General features: G+C 38.6%; 1 non-coding gene across 1 annotated transcript; it reads right to left on the bottom strand.

The window, feature by feature from the left end:
- Positions 1-1,095: 1,095 nt before the first annotated feature.
- LOC112804400 (small nucleolar RNA R71) lies at positions 1,096-1,201 on the bottom strand. The gene has a single exon (XR_003203007.1). It is a non-coding gene; the product is annotated as a small nucleolar RNA R71 (small nucleolar RNA).
- Positions 1,202-13,674: the final 12,473 nt, after the last annotated feature.

Here is a 13,674-nt window from a genome sequence, read left to right as displayed (position 1 = left end):
TTTCATGCTAATCACCCCCATTTCCCATTTAAGATTCTACACTTTATTTTCTGTGATTTACTTTCCCCGCTATTTAATTTTCTGCAATTCTCCATTCAATTTCTGTTTAGCTCAACTAGAGCATTCTTCCAATTAAAATTGCTTGACCAATCAATCCCTGTGGGATTCGACCTCACTCTACTGTGAGTTTTTACTTGACGATAATTCGGTATACTTGCTGAAGGAGATTTTTTGAGAGACAAATTCTCATGCATCAAGTTTATTTTTTGAATCAACAATGATTAAGTTGGAAGACCACTAGATTGAGTATTTTTTACTTTTATTCTTTTTGTTTAGCTATTTACTTTCAGTGCAATAACTTCTTCCCTTTCCCCATTTACCCTTTTATTTTCTCGCATTATTTACAATTCTGTTCATTAACCCACTAACTGTTTGACAATTTGCACCATTCACACTAACTACCACTTTAACCATTATAATTTTTGTAATTTCTTTCTTGCTGTGTGCTGTGTTGGTTGTATGACAGGAAGAAGAAGCGGAGCTTCAACATCCTTTGATTCCGAACCTGAGAGGACCCTCTTTAGAAAAAGGAGGAAAGCAAGAGGCAAAAGAGTTGTTGGAGCAGAGGAAGAGGAGGAATTCTTTGAAATAATCATGGAGGATAACCATGAAGGAGAAGCTCATAACCATGCCAGAGATGGCCATGTGAATCATGCTGAGCCAGGAAAAAGGGTTTTGGGATCCTACATCAATCCAGACCCAGGCAATTGTGGAAGCAGCATCCAAAAACCAACCATACATGCTAACAACTTTGAACTAAAACCCCAGCTCATCACCCTTGTTCAGAACAACTGCTCATTCAGAGGAAGTGCCCAAGAAGACCCAAATCAACATTTAACCACTTTCCTAAGAATATGTTACACTGTGAAGTCCAATGGTGTCCAGCCAGATGTTTACAGATTACTCTTGTTCCCCTTCTCACTCAGGGACAAGGCGTCTAAATAGTTGGAGTCTTTCCCAAAGGAGAGTTTAACAGCATGGGAAGATGTGGTGAACAAATTCTTGGCAAAGTTCTAGCCTCCTCAAAGGATCAACAGGCTGAGAGCTGAGGTACAAATTTTCAGGCAACAAGATGGTGAGACTCTCTACGAAGCATGGGAGAGGTTTAAGGACTTAACAAGGAAGTGCCCACTGATGACAAGTCATCATATGCTTATTTTTCAAGCTAATTTCACTTGCTTCACTAGTTTTTATGCACTTTCTTGCATTATAAGTAAGAGATTTGGAGTGGAATTGCATGGTTTATTTGAATCAATCAACCATCCTTTATTTGACACAAAATCATGGAGTTTAAGCTAAAATCAATTGGTTTTTAAATGAACTTTAGGCTTTGTGAATTTTGTGATACTTTGATTGGTTGTTTTGATTACTTGTAGGAGAAGAAAAGAAAAAAAAAACAAGAAAGCGTGGTCCAAGGAAGAGAAAAGTGTGGCAAAAGCAACAAAGAAGTGTGGCACATCAAGGGAGGAAGCCACAGTGCTCTCTCCAAGAGCACAATGCTTTCCAAGGGAGCACAACAATGATCCAAGGAAGCAAGGCTTGGATGCTGCGCTCTCCTTGAGAGCTGAGCACTATTTTTGAACCAAGAAAGAGGGGGAGAGGCATAGTGCTGCGCTCTTGCCAAGAGCATTATCGGGTACCTCCCAAAAATTAATTCAAGGAAAAGTTTTGCTAGTGAAAGCCACAAGGGTCGAACCCATGACCAAAACGGGGGAAGATGCACTACCCTTGCAAGAAAATAAGCCAAAATTGGCTTAAGTGCACTCACAAGGATTCGAACCAAGGACGCCCCACTCAAAGCATGTGCTAGCTTGCTTTCCTTCACAAAAGAAATTGGCCAGCAATGCTTCCCCAAGGATTTGAACTTGGGACCTCACCAAAGCAAAGGGAGTGCTGCGCTCTCACCAAGAACTGAGCGCTACTCTTCAAGCAACAACTTGACACGGCCAGGGAGAAATTGCGAGCACAGGACAGCACCAAGGCAGCAATGCTGCGCTCTCCACAAGAGCGGAGCGCTATCCTGATGCACCCAAGGCTTGGCACGCTACAAAGGAACCAAGAAGTGAAGCCCAATGCTGCGCTCTCCACAAGAATAGAGCACTCTACTGGGAGCAACATTTGGGCTGGAAATTCAATTAAAATTCCAATATAATTCAATTTTTCACCAAATTAAAAAGCCCATTCCAAATTATAAAATCCAAAAATAGAAGGTGTATATATAGAAGCTAGTTTGATTTAGAGAGGACCTTTTAGCTTTTTCTTTACTTTTTGATTTTTACCTTACTTTTGAACTTTTCTTTTTGGTAATTTTTGGAGAGTTTTTCATTTTGATTCTAGATATCAGAGAATCGGGGAGCAGAATTGATCTCTCTTCTTCCTTGTTCTTGCTTGAGCACTCTTTACTTCTTGCTTTGGATCTTGGGTGGAGAATTGAAGAAATTCTGTTTCAATCTCACTTTGAGATCTCTTGTTTACTTTTTCTGCAGAATTCAATTTCTGTTTACTGTTTTCATCCTTTTATTTCTTCTGCAATTCACTTTTCCGTTTTCTTTTGCAATTGTTCTTGTTGGATCAAGGAAGGATTTGAGATCTAGACTTGTTTTCTAGTCTCCTCCACTCCTGAGATCTGGAATCTCTCTTTTAATTTCTGCAATTGAGCTACATTTACTTTCTGTTTCTAAATCTTCAATCACTATTACTTTTCTGTTTATTGCAATTCACTTGTTCTTGTTTAAATTCTGCAATCACAACTCCCACTTCCCTTTTACATTCAAGCAAATTTACATTTCTTGCACTCTAAGTTTCTGCAATTTACATTTCTTGCACTTTAAGTTACTGTCATTTACGTTACTTGTTCTTTAAGATTTAGCACTTTAATTTCTTTAGCACTTTAATTTACTGCCAATTTTCCCTTTCCCTTTATAATTCATGCAATTTAGTTTCTGTCAACTTCAAATCACTCAAATCAACTCTTGTTTGCTTGACTAAATCAACCACTAAACTAAAATTGCTCAATCCTTCAATCCCTGTGGGATCGACCTCACTCATGTGAGTTATTATTACTTGATGCGACCCGGTACACTTGCCGGTGAGTTTTGTGTTGGATCTTTTTCCACACATCAAGTTTTTGGCACCGTTGCCGGGGATTGAAATAGATTGACAATGATTAAGTGAGGTGGTGGTCTAGATTAAGCATTTTTTTCTTTTTAACTAAGCACATTAACTGTTTGACACATTGTGTCACCTAACCCTCTAACCATATTCTAGCATTAGAATGTCCAGGCTTCATTTGGTTTGTTTGCGATTTTTGTAAGTCATGGAGGCTGAGGTGCGTGAAGAGGGAGTGAGCGACAATACCCAGCCTGCAAGAAGGGTGTTGGCCTCTTACACTATCCCCAATGCAAGAAACTGCGGGAGTAGCATACTCACTCCCAACATTCATGGAAATAATTTTGAGTTGAAGCCTCAACTTATCACTCTGGTGCAGAACAATTGCTCCTATGGAGGAGGTCCACTTGAAGATCCAAACCAACATTTATCCATCTTCCTCAGGATTTGTGAAACTGTCAAAACAAGTGATGTGCATCCAGACATCTACAAGCTACTGCTGTTTCCATTCTCTCTGAAGGATAAGGCCACTCAATGGCTAGAGACATTTCCCAAAGAAAGCATCAATAATTGGAAAGACTTAGTGAGCAAATTCCTAGCCAAGTTTTATCCTCCCCAAAGGATTATCAGACTCAAAACAGAGGTCCAAACATTCACTCAGATGGATGGAGAGTCATTGTATGATGCATGTGAAAGATACAAAGCTTTACTCAGGAAGTGTCCACCAGAAATGTTCAATGAATGGGATAAACTTCAAAACTTCTATGAAGGATTGACTCTGAAAGCTCAGGAAGCACTAGACCATTTAGCAGGAGGTTCTTTGCAATTAATGAAGACGGCAGAGGAAGCACAAAACCTCATAGACATGGTGGTAAACAATCAATACTTCTATAGTCATCAAAGGCAACGCTAACCAACTCCCAAGAAAGATGTCTTAGAGCTTGAAGGTGTTGACACTCTCTTGGCACAAAACAAACAGATGCATCAACAACTTCAGCAACAAATGAAATTGATGGCCAAGAGAATTGAGCAACTTGCTGTAGTAAACACACAAGGCCAATCTCAAGTCTCACATGGATGGAATCAATCTAAAGAAAGTACTAAGACATTCAATTATGAGCAACAAGGCCCTAAGCAGATGCAATACACGAATAACACCTCAAGTTCACTCCAACACAACTTCCATGGTGATGTACACAATCCATCCTGGAAGAATCATTCTAACTCGAGGTGGGGTGAGCATCAGAATCAAGGACAAAGGGACTTCAACTATAGTAGCATTAGCAACACAAACAACCAAAGCCATTTATTCAATAATACTAACCAATTCAAAAACCCACAAAACACATACCACCAACCCCATAACAACTTACAAAACCACCAGAATAATTTTTCCACATCTACATTCCACCATCAAAGTACCCCCACAATTAATTCAAACAACTTCCAGCAATAACCATCTCATTTCACATAACTACAACCAAATCCAGACTCTCAAAGAATCTCAAGTCTAGAGATAATAATGGAGAAACTCATGAAAAATCAAGAGATAGCAAGACAAGATCAGGAAGCTGCAAGGAAAGATCAGGTTTTGGCATTCAAAAACCAAGAGGCCTCAATCAGAAACGTTGAGAGACACATGGGGCAAATGGCTAAGCAAATTTCAGAAATGGGTGAGAAGAGAGCAAATACCTTCCCCAATGTCATTGAAGAACACCCAAGGGACAAAGGAAAAGCTACAAAGTGGGAGGAGTGCAAGGCAATCACAGTGGGAAGTGAGAAGACTATGAAGAAGGAAGCCATCAATCAGCAAAAAAACACAACAGAGAAGTTCCACAAGAAGAGACAGAGGGGAGAAGTGAAGAGGATCAGAAAACCAAGAAGGCACAAATCTCAAAGAAAGACAAGAACATCCTTGAACCACAGCTACAAGAGAAGAAGGAAGGGGTGAAGCCATATGTCCCCAAACTTCCATACGCTCAGAGGTTCAAAAGAGAAAACGAGGATAAGCAATACTCAAAATTCCTGGACATATTGAAGACACTCAGTATCAATATTCCTTTCTTAGAAGCACTCGAACAGATGCCATTGTATGCCAAATTTATGAAGGAAGTGTTGACAAAGAAAAGATCCCTGAAGGAAGGACAGATTGTTGAGATGACAAAGGAATGTAGTGCTATTCTCCAAAGAGAGTTGCCTGAGAAGAAAGATGATCCTGAGAGTTTTTATATACCTTGCACCATAGGAAACATAACAATTGAAAAGTCATTCTGTGACCTTGGTGCAAGCATAAACTTGATGCCTTTGTCTCTAATGAGGAAACTCCAAATTTTTGAGATGAAACCCACACGAATACTTCTTCAAAAGGCTGACAAGTCCATTCAACAAGCACTTGGAGTTATAGAGAATGTGCTGGTAAAAGTGGGGAAATTCCTTCTCCCAGCTGATTTTGTCATCCTAGATATGGAGGAAGACCCCAACACTCCCATCATCCTGGGGAGGCCTTTCCTGGCTACGGGCAGAGCATTAATAGATGTTGAAAAAGGGGAATTGCTGCTAAGAGTGCATGATGAGCACCTAGCATTCCATGTTTTTAAAACCCTGCATGAACCCACTCAAGAAGAAGATTGTATGAAGGATAAAGCCAGAGATCAAAGCTTGAAGGAGGCATTCAATGGGTTAACACCAAGACTTCTAAATCCATACTTTAAAGAAGTAGGGATGGTACAACAGACCAAAGAAATTAAGGAGGAACTAGAGCCAAAACCCCCAGATAAAGAACCACCAAGGCATGAATTATCTTTTGAGAAAGAAAAGAAGAAGAGGCCAAAAGGGTAGAGAAACAAGAAGATCCCTACTGAAGGCTTTTCACCAAGGGATAAAGTGGTGTTAAACACCCAACCAATGAAGGTGTCTCCACAATTATCTGAGTGCTATACTGTGAACCGGATCCTTTCACTTGAACACCTAGAGATCATCAAAAAGGAGACCGGAAGGAAGTTCACAGTAAGAGGAGAAAAATTGAGGCACTATGATTTTCAGCCTCCATGATTAAAGAACAAGATGTCAAGCTAGTGACAATAAAAAAGCGCTTGTCGGGGGACAACCCAACCCGATGTAGTTCTCTTTTCATAGCTATTTCAATAAAAAGGTTGAATGACTGGTATGTATTGGAAGGAGCTAAGTTTGGTGTTGCACACCAAAACAATTTAAGGGAGAATGAAGGATTCTAAGTTTGGTGTTCCACCAAAATTTTATCTAAAAGAACATTCTCATTTTCTGCATAATGCTGGCTCCAAGCAATCAGACAAATCATTTAACCATTTAGATGATCTCTAGTTTTAGCTCCACAACCTTTAGCAAGGCCAAGAGAATTTATAATTGGTTAACTTGTTGCATTAAAGTTAGTGGCAAGGAATTAAGTTTGGTGTTCTGATGAGCGGATAATTTATACGCTTTTTGGCATTGTTTTTAGGTAGTTTTTAGTAAGTTGGAGCTACTTTTAGGGATGTTTTCATTAGTTTTTATGTTAAATTCACATTTCTGGACTTTACTATGAGTTTGTGTGTTTTTCTGTGATTTCAGGTAAATTCTGGCTGAAATTGAGGGACTTGAGCAAAACTCTGAAGAAGGCTGACAAAAGGACTGCTGATGCTGTTGGAATCTGACCTCCCTGCACTCGAAATGGATTTTCTGGAGCTACAGAACTCCAAATGGCGCGCTCTCAACGGCGTTGGAAAGTAGACATCCAGAGCTTTCCAGCAATAGATAATAGTCTATACTTTATTCGGAGATTGACGACGTAACTTGGCGTTGAACGCCAAGTACATGCTGCTGTCTGGAGTTAAACGCCAGAAAAACGTCATGATCCGGAGTTGAACGCCCAAAACATGTCATAACTCGGAGTTCAACTCCAAAAGAAGCCTCAGCTCGTGGATTGATCAAGCTCAGCCCAAGCATGCACCAAGTGGGCCCCGGAAGTGGATTTATGCATCAAATACTTACTCATGTAAACCCTAGTAGCTAGTCTAATATAAATAGGATAAGTTACTATTGTATTAGACATCTTTTGACAGTTTAATCTCTTGAATATTCGGTCACTTGATCATGGAGAGGGCTGGCCATTCGGCCATGCCTGAACCTCTTTCACTTATGTATTTTCAACGGTGGAGTTTCTGCACACCATAGATTAAGGGTGTGGAGCTCTGCTGTACCTCAAGTATTAATGCAATTCCATTGTCTTTTATTCAAATCCCTATTATTCTTATTCCAAGATATTCATTCGTACCCAAGAACATGATGAATGTGATGATAAGTAACCCTCATTATCATTCTCACTTATGAACGCACGTGATTGACAACCACTTCCGTTCTACATGCAACAGAGCTTGAATGTGTATCTCTTAGATTTCCCAACAGAATCTTCGTGGTATAAGTTAGATAGATGGCGGCATTCATGAGGATCCGAAAGGTCTAAACCTTGTCTGTGGTATTCCGAGTAGGATCCTGGGATTGAATGACTGTGACGAGCTTCAAACTCCTGAAGGCTGGGCGTGATGACAAGTGCAAAAGAATCAAGGGATTCTATTCCAACCTGATTGAGAACCGACAGATGATTAGCCGTGCTGTGACAGAGCATAGGAATGTTTTCACTGAGAGGATGGGATGTAGCCATTGACAACGGTGATGCCCTACATACAGCTTGCCATGGAAAGGAGTAAGAAGGATTGAGTTGAAGCAGTGGGAGAGCAGGCGTCCTTGAGCCATACAGTATCTCCATTCGCTTATCTGAAATTCCCACCAATGAATCTACATGAGTATTCTATCCCTTTTATTATTTAATTTCTTATTTCTATTTTCGAAAACCCATAAACCAATTTAATCTGCCAAACTGAGATTTACAAGGTGACCATAGCTTGCTTCATACCAACAATCTCTGTGGGATCGACCCTTACTCACGTAAGGTATTACTTGGATGACCCAGTACACTTGCTGGTTAAGTTGGACGGAGTTATGATCACACCAGGGATTATTAAGATCCCAATTTATCACACCATGATCTCTTTGGGGTATTTTTGATTTCATACAAATACAAAGAGACCAACTTTGAGGATCACAATTTCGTCCGCCAAGTTTTTTGCGCCGTTGCCGGGGATTGTTCGAGTATGGACAACTGACGGTTCATCTCGTTGCTCAGATTAGGTAATTTTCTTTTTATTTTCTTTTCAAAAAAGTTTTCAAAATTTTTTTTATTATTTTCGTTTTTCTAAAAGAATATTTTCGAAAAAATACAAAAAAAATTAATAAAATCATAAAAACTAAAAATATTTTGTGTTCTTGTTTGAGTCTAGAGTCAATTTTTAAGTTTGGTGTCAATTGCATGCTTTAAAAATCTTTCCATGCATTTTTCGAAAATCTCATGCATTCATAAGTGTTCTTCATGATCTTCAAGTTGTTCTTGACAAGTCTTCTTGTTTGATCTTGATGATTTCTTGTTTTGTGTCTTTTCTTGTTTTTCATGTGCATCTTTGCATTCATATTTTTCATGCATTAAAGATTTCTAAGTTTGGTGTCTTGCATGTTTTCTTTGCATCAAAAATTTTTTCAAAATTATGTTCTTGATGTTCATCATGATCTTCAAAGTGTTCTTGGTGTTCATCTTGACATTCATAGCATTCTTGCATGCATTCATTGTTTTGATCTAAAAATTTCATGCATTGAGTATTTTTGTTGTTTTTCGCTCTCATAATTAAAAAATTCAAAAATAAAAAAAATATCTTTTCCTTATTTCCCTCCAAAATTTCGAAATTTTGGGTTGACTTGGTCAAAAAATTTTTAAAATTAGTTGTTTCTTACAAGTCAAGTCAAAATTTCAATTTTAAAAATCTTATCTTTTCAAAATCTTTTTCAAAAATCATATCTTTTTCATTTTCTTTTTTTTTATTTTCGAAAATTTTAAAAAATTATTTTTCAAAAATCTTTTTTTCTTATCTTTACATCAAATTTTTGAAAATTAGCTAACAATTAATGTGATTGGTTCAAAAATTTGAAGTTTGTTACTTTCTTGTTAAGAAAGGTTCAATCTTTAAGTTCTAGAATCTTATCTTGTAGTTTCTTGTTAGTTAAGTAATTTTAAAAATTAAATCTTTTTCAAAATATCTTTTTCAAATATATCTTTTTATCTTTTATCTTATTTTTATCTTTTTCAAAATTTGATTTCAAAATATCTTATCTAACTTCTTATCTTCTTATCTTTTTCAAAATTTGATTTCAAATCTTTTTCAATCAACTAACTAACTTTTTGTTTGCTTCTTATCTTTTTCAAAACCACCTAACTACTTTTCCCTCTCTAATTTTCAAAAATATCTCATCTCTTTTTCAAAAATTCTTTTTGTTTTAAAGTTTAATTTTAATTATATTTTGTCTTTGATTTTCGAAAATTACTAACCTCTTTTTCAAAAATTATTTTCGAAATTTCTCCCTCTCTTTTCTTCTTCTATTTAATTAATTAATTACTAACACTTCTCTTCACCTCTCTTCATCTAAGAATCCAAACTTCTTATATCCCTTGTATTTGGATTCTTCCCCCCTTCCTCTATCTACTAACAGAAAGGAATCTCTATACTGTGACATAGAGGATTCCTCTTTCTTTTCTTGTTTTCTTCTCTTTCATATGAGCAGGAACAGAGAAAAAGGCACTCTTGTTAAAATTGATCCAGAACCTGAAAGGACTCTGAAGAGAAAATTAAGAGAAGCTAAATTACAACAATCCAGAAATAACCTTTCAGAAATTTTCGAACAGGAGAAGGAGATGGCAGCCGAAAATAATAATAATAATAATGCAAGGAGAATGTTTGGTTACTTCACAAAGCCAACGTCCAAGTTTGATGGAAGAAGCATCTCCATTCCTGCCATTGGAGCCAATAACTTTGAGCTGAAACCTCAGCTAGTTGCCTTGATGCAACAAAACTGCAAGTTTTATGGACTTCCATCTAAAGATCCTTATTAGTTTTTAACTGAGTTCTTGCAGATCTGTGAGACTGTAAAGACGAATGGAGTTGATCCTGAAGTCTACAGACTCATGCTTTTCCCTTTTGCTGTAAGAGACAGAGCTAGAATATCGTTGGATTCACAACCTAAGGATAGCCTGGACTCCTGGGATAAGCTGGTCACTGCCTTCTTGGATAAATTATTTCCTCCTCAAAAGCTGAGCAAGCTGAGAGTGGATGTTCAAACCTTCAAACAAAAAGATGGTGAATCCCTCTATGAAGCTTGGGAAAGATACAAGCAGCTGACCAAAAGATGTCCATCTGACATGTTTTCAGAATGGACCCTATTAGATATATTCTATTATGGCCTCTCTGAATTTTCGAAAATGTCATTGGACCATTATGTAGGTGGATCTATTCACCTGAAGAAAACGCCTGAAGAGGCTCAAGAACTCATTGACATGGTTGCAAACAACCAATTCATGTATACCTCTGAGAGGAATTCCGTAAATAATGGGATACATCAGAAGAAAGGAGTTCTTGAAATTGATGCTCTGAATGCCATATTGGCTCAGAACAAAATGTTGACTCAACAGGTCAACATAATCTCTCAAAATCTGAATGCATTGCAACATGCATCCAACAGTACTAGAGAGGTAGCTTCTGAAGAAGCTTATAATCCTGAGAACCCTGCCATGGCAGAGGTTAATTACATGGGTGAACCTTATGGAAACACCTATAACCCATCATGGAGAAATCACCCAAATTTCTCCTGGAAGGATCAACAAAAGCCTCAACAAGGCTTTAACAATGGTGGACGCAATAGGCTGAGTAACAGTAAGCCATATCCATCATCTTCTCAGCAACAGACAGAGAACTCTGAACAAAACACTTCTAATTTAGCCAATATTGTCTCTGATCTGTCAAAGGCCATTTTCAGTTTCACGAATGAAACAAGATCCTCCATTAGAAATTTGGAGGCACAAGTGGGCCAGCTGAGTAAGAAAGTCGTTGAAACTCCTCCTAGTATTCTCCCAAGTAATACAGAAGAGAATCCAAAAGGAGAGTGCAAGGCCATTGATTTAATCAAAGTGGCCGAATGCACTAAGGAGGAGGAGGACGAAAATCCTAGTGAGGAAGACCTCCTGGGACGTCCTTCAAGCAAGAAGGAGTTTCCTAATAAGGATCCAGAGGAATCTGAGGCTCATATAGAGACCATAGAGATTCCATTAAATCTCCTTCTGCCATTCATGAGCTCTGAAGACTATTCTTCCTCTGAAGAGGATGAAGATGTGACTGGAGAGCAAATTGCTCAATACTTAGGAGCTATCATGAAGCTGAATGCCAATTTGTTTGGTAATGAGACTTGGGAAAGTGAACCTCCCTTGCTCATTAGTGAACTAGATACTTGGATTCAGAAAACTCTACCTCAAAAGAAACAAGATCCTGGCAAGTTCTTAATACCTTGCACCATTGGCACCATGAGCTTTGAAAAAGCTATATGTGATCTAGGGTCAGGGATAAATCTTATGCCACTCTCTGTAATGGAGAAGCTAGGGATCATTGAGGTACAACCTGCCTTGTTCTCATTGCAATTGGCAGATAAGTCATTGAGACAAGCTTATGGAATAGTAGAGGACGTGCTAGTAAAGGTTGAAGGCCTTTACATCCCTGCTGATTTCATAATCCTAGACACTAGGAAGGAAGATGATGAATGCATCATCCTAGGAAGACCTTTCCTAGCCACATCAGGAGCTGTGATAGATGTCAACAGAGGTGAGTTAGTCCTTCAATTGAATGGGGACTACCTTGTTTTTAAGGCACATGGCCATCCCTCTGTGACAAAAGAGAGTAAGCAGGAAGAGCTTCTCTCAGTTCAGAGTCAAGAAGAGCCCACACAGTCAAACTCTAAGTTTGGTGTTGTGAGGCCACAACCAAACTCTAAGTTTGGTGTTAAGACCCCATATCCAAACTCTAAGTTTGGTGTTGGGACTACACTAACATTGACCAGATCACCTGTGGCTCCATGAGAGCCACTGTCAAGCTATTGACATTAAAGAAGCGCTTGTTGGGAGGCAACCCAAGTTTATTTATCTAATTTTTATTATATTGTTATTTTGTGTTTTATTAGGTACATGATCATGAGGAGTCACGAAAAAATCAAAAAAATTAAAAACAGAGTCAAAAACAGAAGAAAAAAATTTTTCACCCTGGAGGACGCACGAGCTGGCGTTCAACGCCAGTAAGGTGCATCTGGCCGGCGTTCAACGCCAGAACAGAGCACCATTCTGGCGCTGAACGCCAGAAACAAGCAACATCCTGGCGCTGAACGCGACGAATGTGCCCAGAGAGGAAAAACTGGCGCTGAACGCCAGTAACAAGCATGAAACTGGCGTTCAACGCCAGAAACATGCTTTACATGGGCGTTGAACGCCCAGAACATGCACCAATGGGCGTTTAAACGCCAGAATGATGCACGAAGGCAATTTACATGCCTATATGGTGAAGGAATGGTATTTCTTTTCACCTCAGGATCTGTGGACCCCACAGGATCACCTCAGGATCTGTGGACCTCACAGGATCCCCACCTACCTCGCCCTCTCTCTTTCCATTCATGGTTATTCCTTCTATTTTTCATTCACCACCTACATCTATCCACTCTTCCCCATACACCCCACCTACCTTTACAATTCAACTTCTCTTTCCCCAATCCCACCCATATAGCCGAATCCATCTCCCCTCACTCACCTCCATTTTCTTCTTCTTCTTCCTCCTCTCTTCTTTCTTCTCTTGCTCGAGGGCGAGCAATATTTTAAGTTTGGTGTGGTATAAGCATAGCTTTTTTGCTTTTCCATTACCATTAATGGCACCTAAGGCCAGAGAAACCTCAAAGGGAAGACAAAAGCTTCCACCTCTGAGTCTTGGGAGATGGAAAGACTATAAGCCGTCATAGCTCAGTGGTAGAACATGTGGCTGCAAATCAAGAGATCCCTGAGATACCTCAGGGAATAAGTTATCCTCCACACAAATATTGGAAGCAACTAAGGGTAAAAACACCAAAATTACTAGGAATCATTCAACAGAAGCAAGGAAGAGACATAGAGGAGCTCAAAAAGCACCATTGGACCTTCAAGAAGGCGCCACCCTCACTCAGGTGGATTCATTCCTTGTTCTTTATTTCTTTCTGTTTTTGGTTTTTAATGTTGTGTTTATCTATGTTTTGTGTCTCTACTTCATGATCATTAGTATGTAACCATGCCTTAAAGCTATGAATAAAATCCATTAATCCTTCACCTCTATTAAATGAAAAATGTTTTAATTCAAAAGAACAAGAAGTACATAAATTTCGAAAATAGCTCTTGAATTTAATTTAATTATATTGATGTGGTGGCAATACTTTTTGTTTTCTGAATGAATGCTTGAACAGTGCATATTTTTGATCTTGTTGTTTATGAGTGTTAAAATTGTTGGCTCTTGAAAGAATGATGAACAAAGAGAAATGTTATTGATGATCTGA

The sequence above is a fragment of the Arachis hypogaea genome, chromosome 5 (assembly GCF_003086295.3).
Source record: "Arachis hypogaea cultivar Tifrunner chromosome 5, arahy.Tifrunner.gnm2.J5K5, whole genome shotgun sequence".
NCBI lineage: Eukaryota > Viridiplantae > Streptophyta > Magnoliopsida > Fabales > Fabaceae > Arachis > Arachis hypogaea.
The sequence above is the reverse complement of the archived record's forward strand: the minus strand, read 5'-3'. Positions and strand labels throughout refer to the sequence as shown.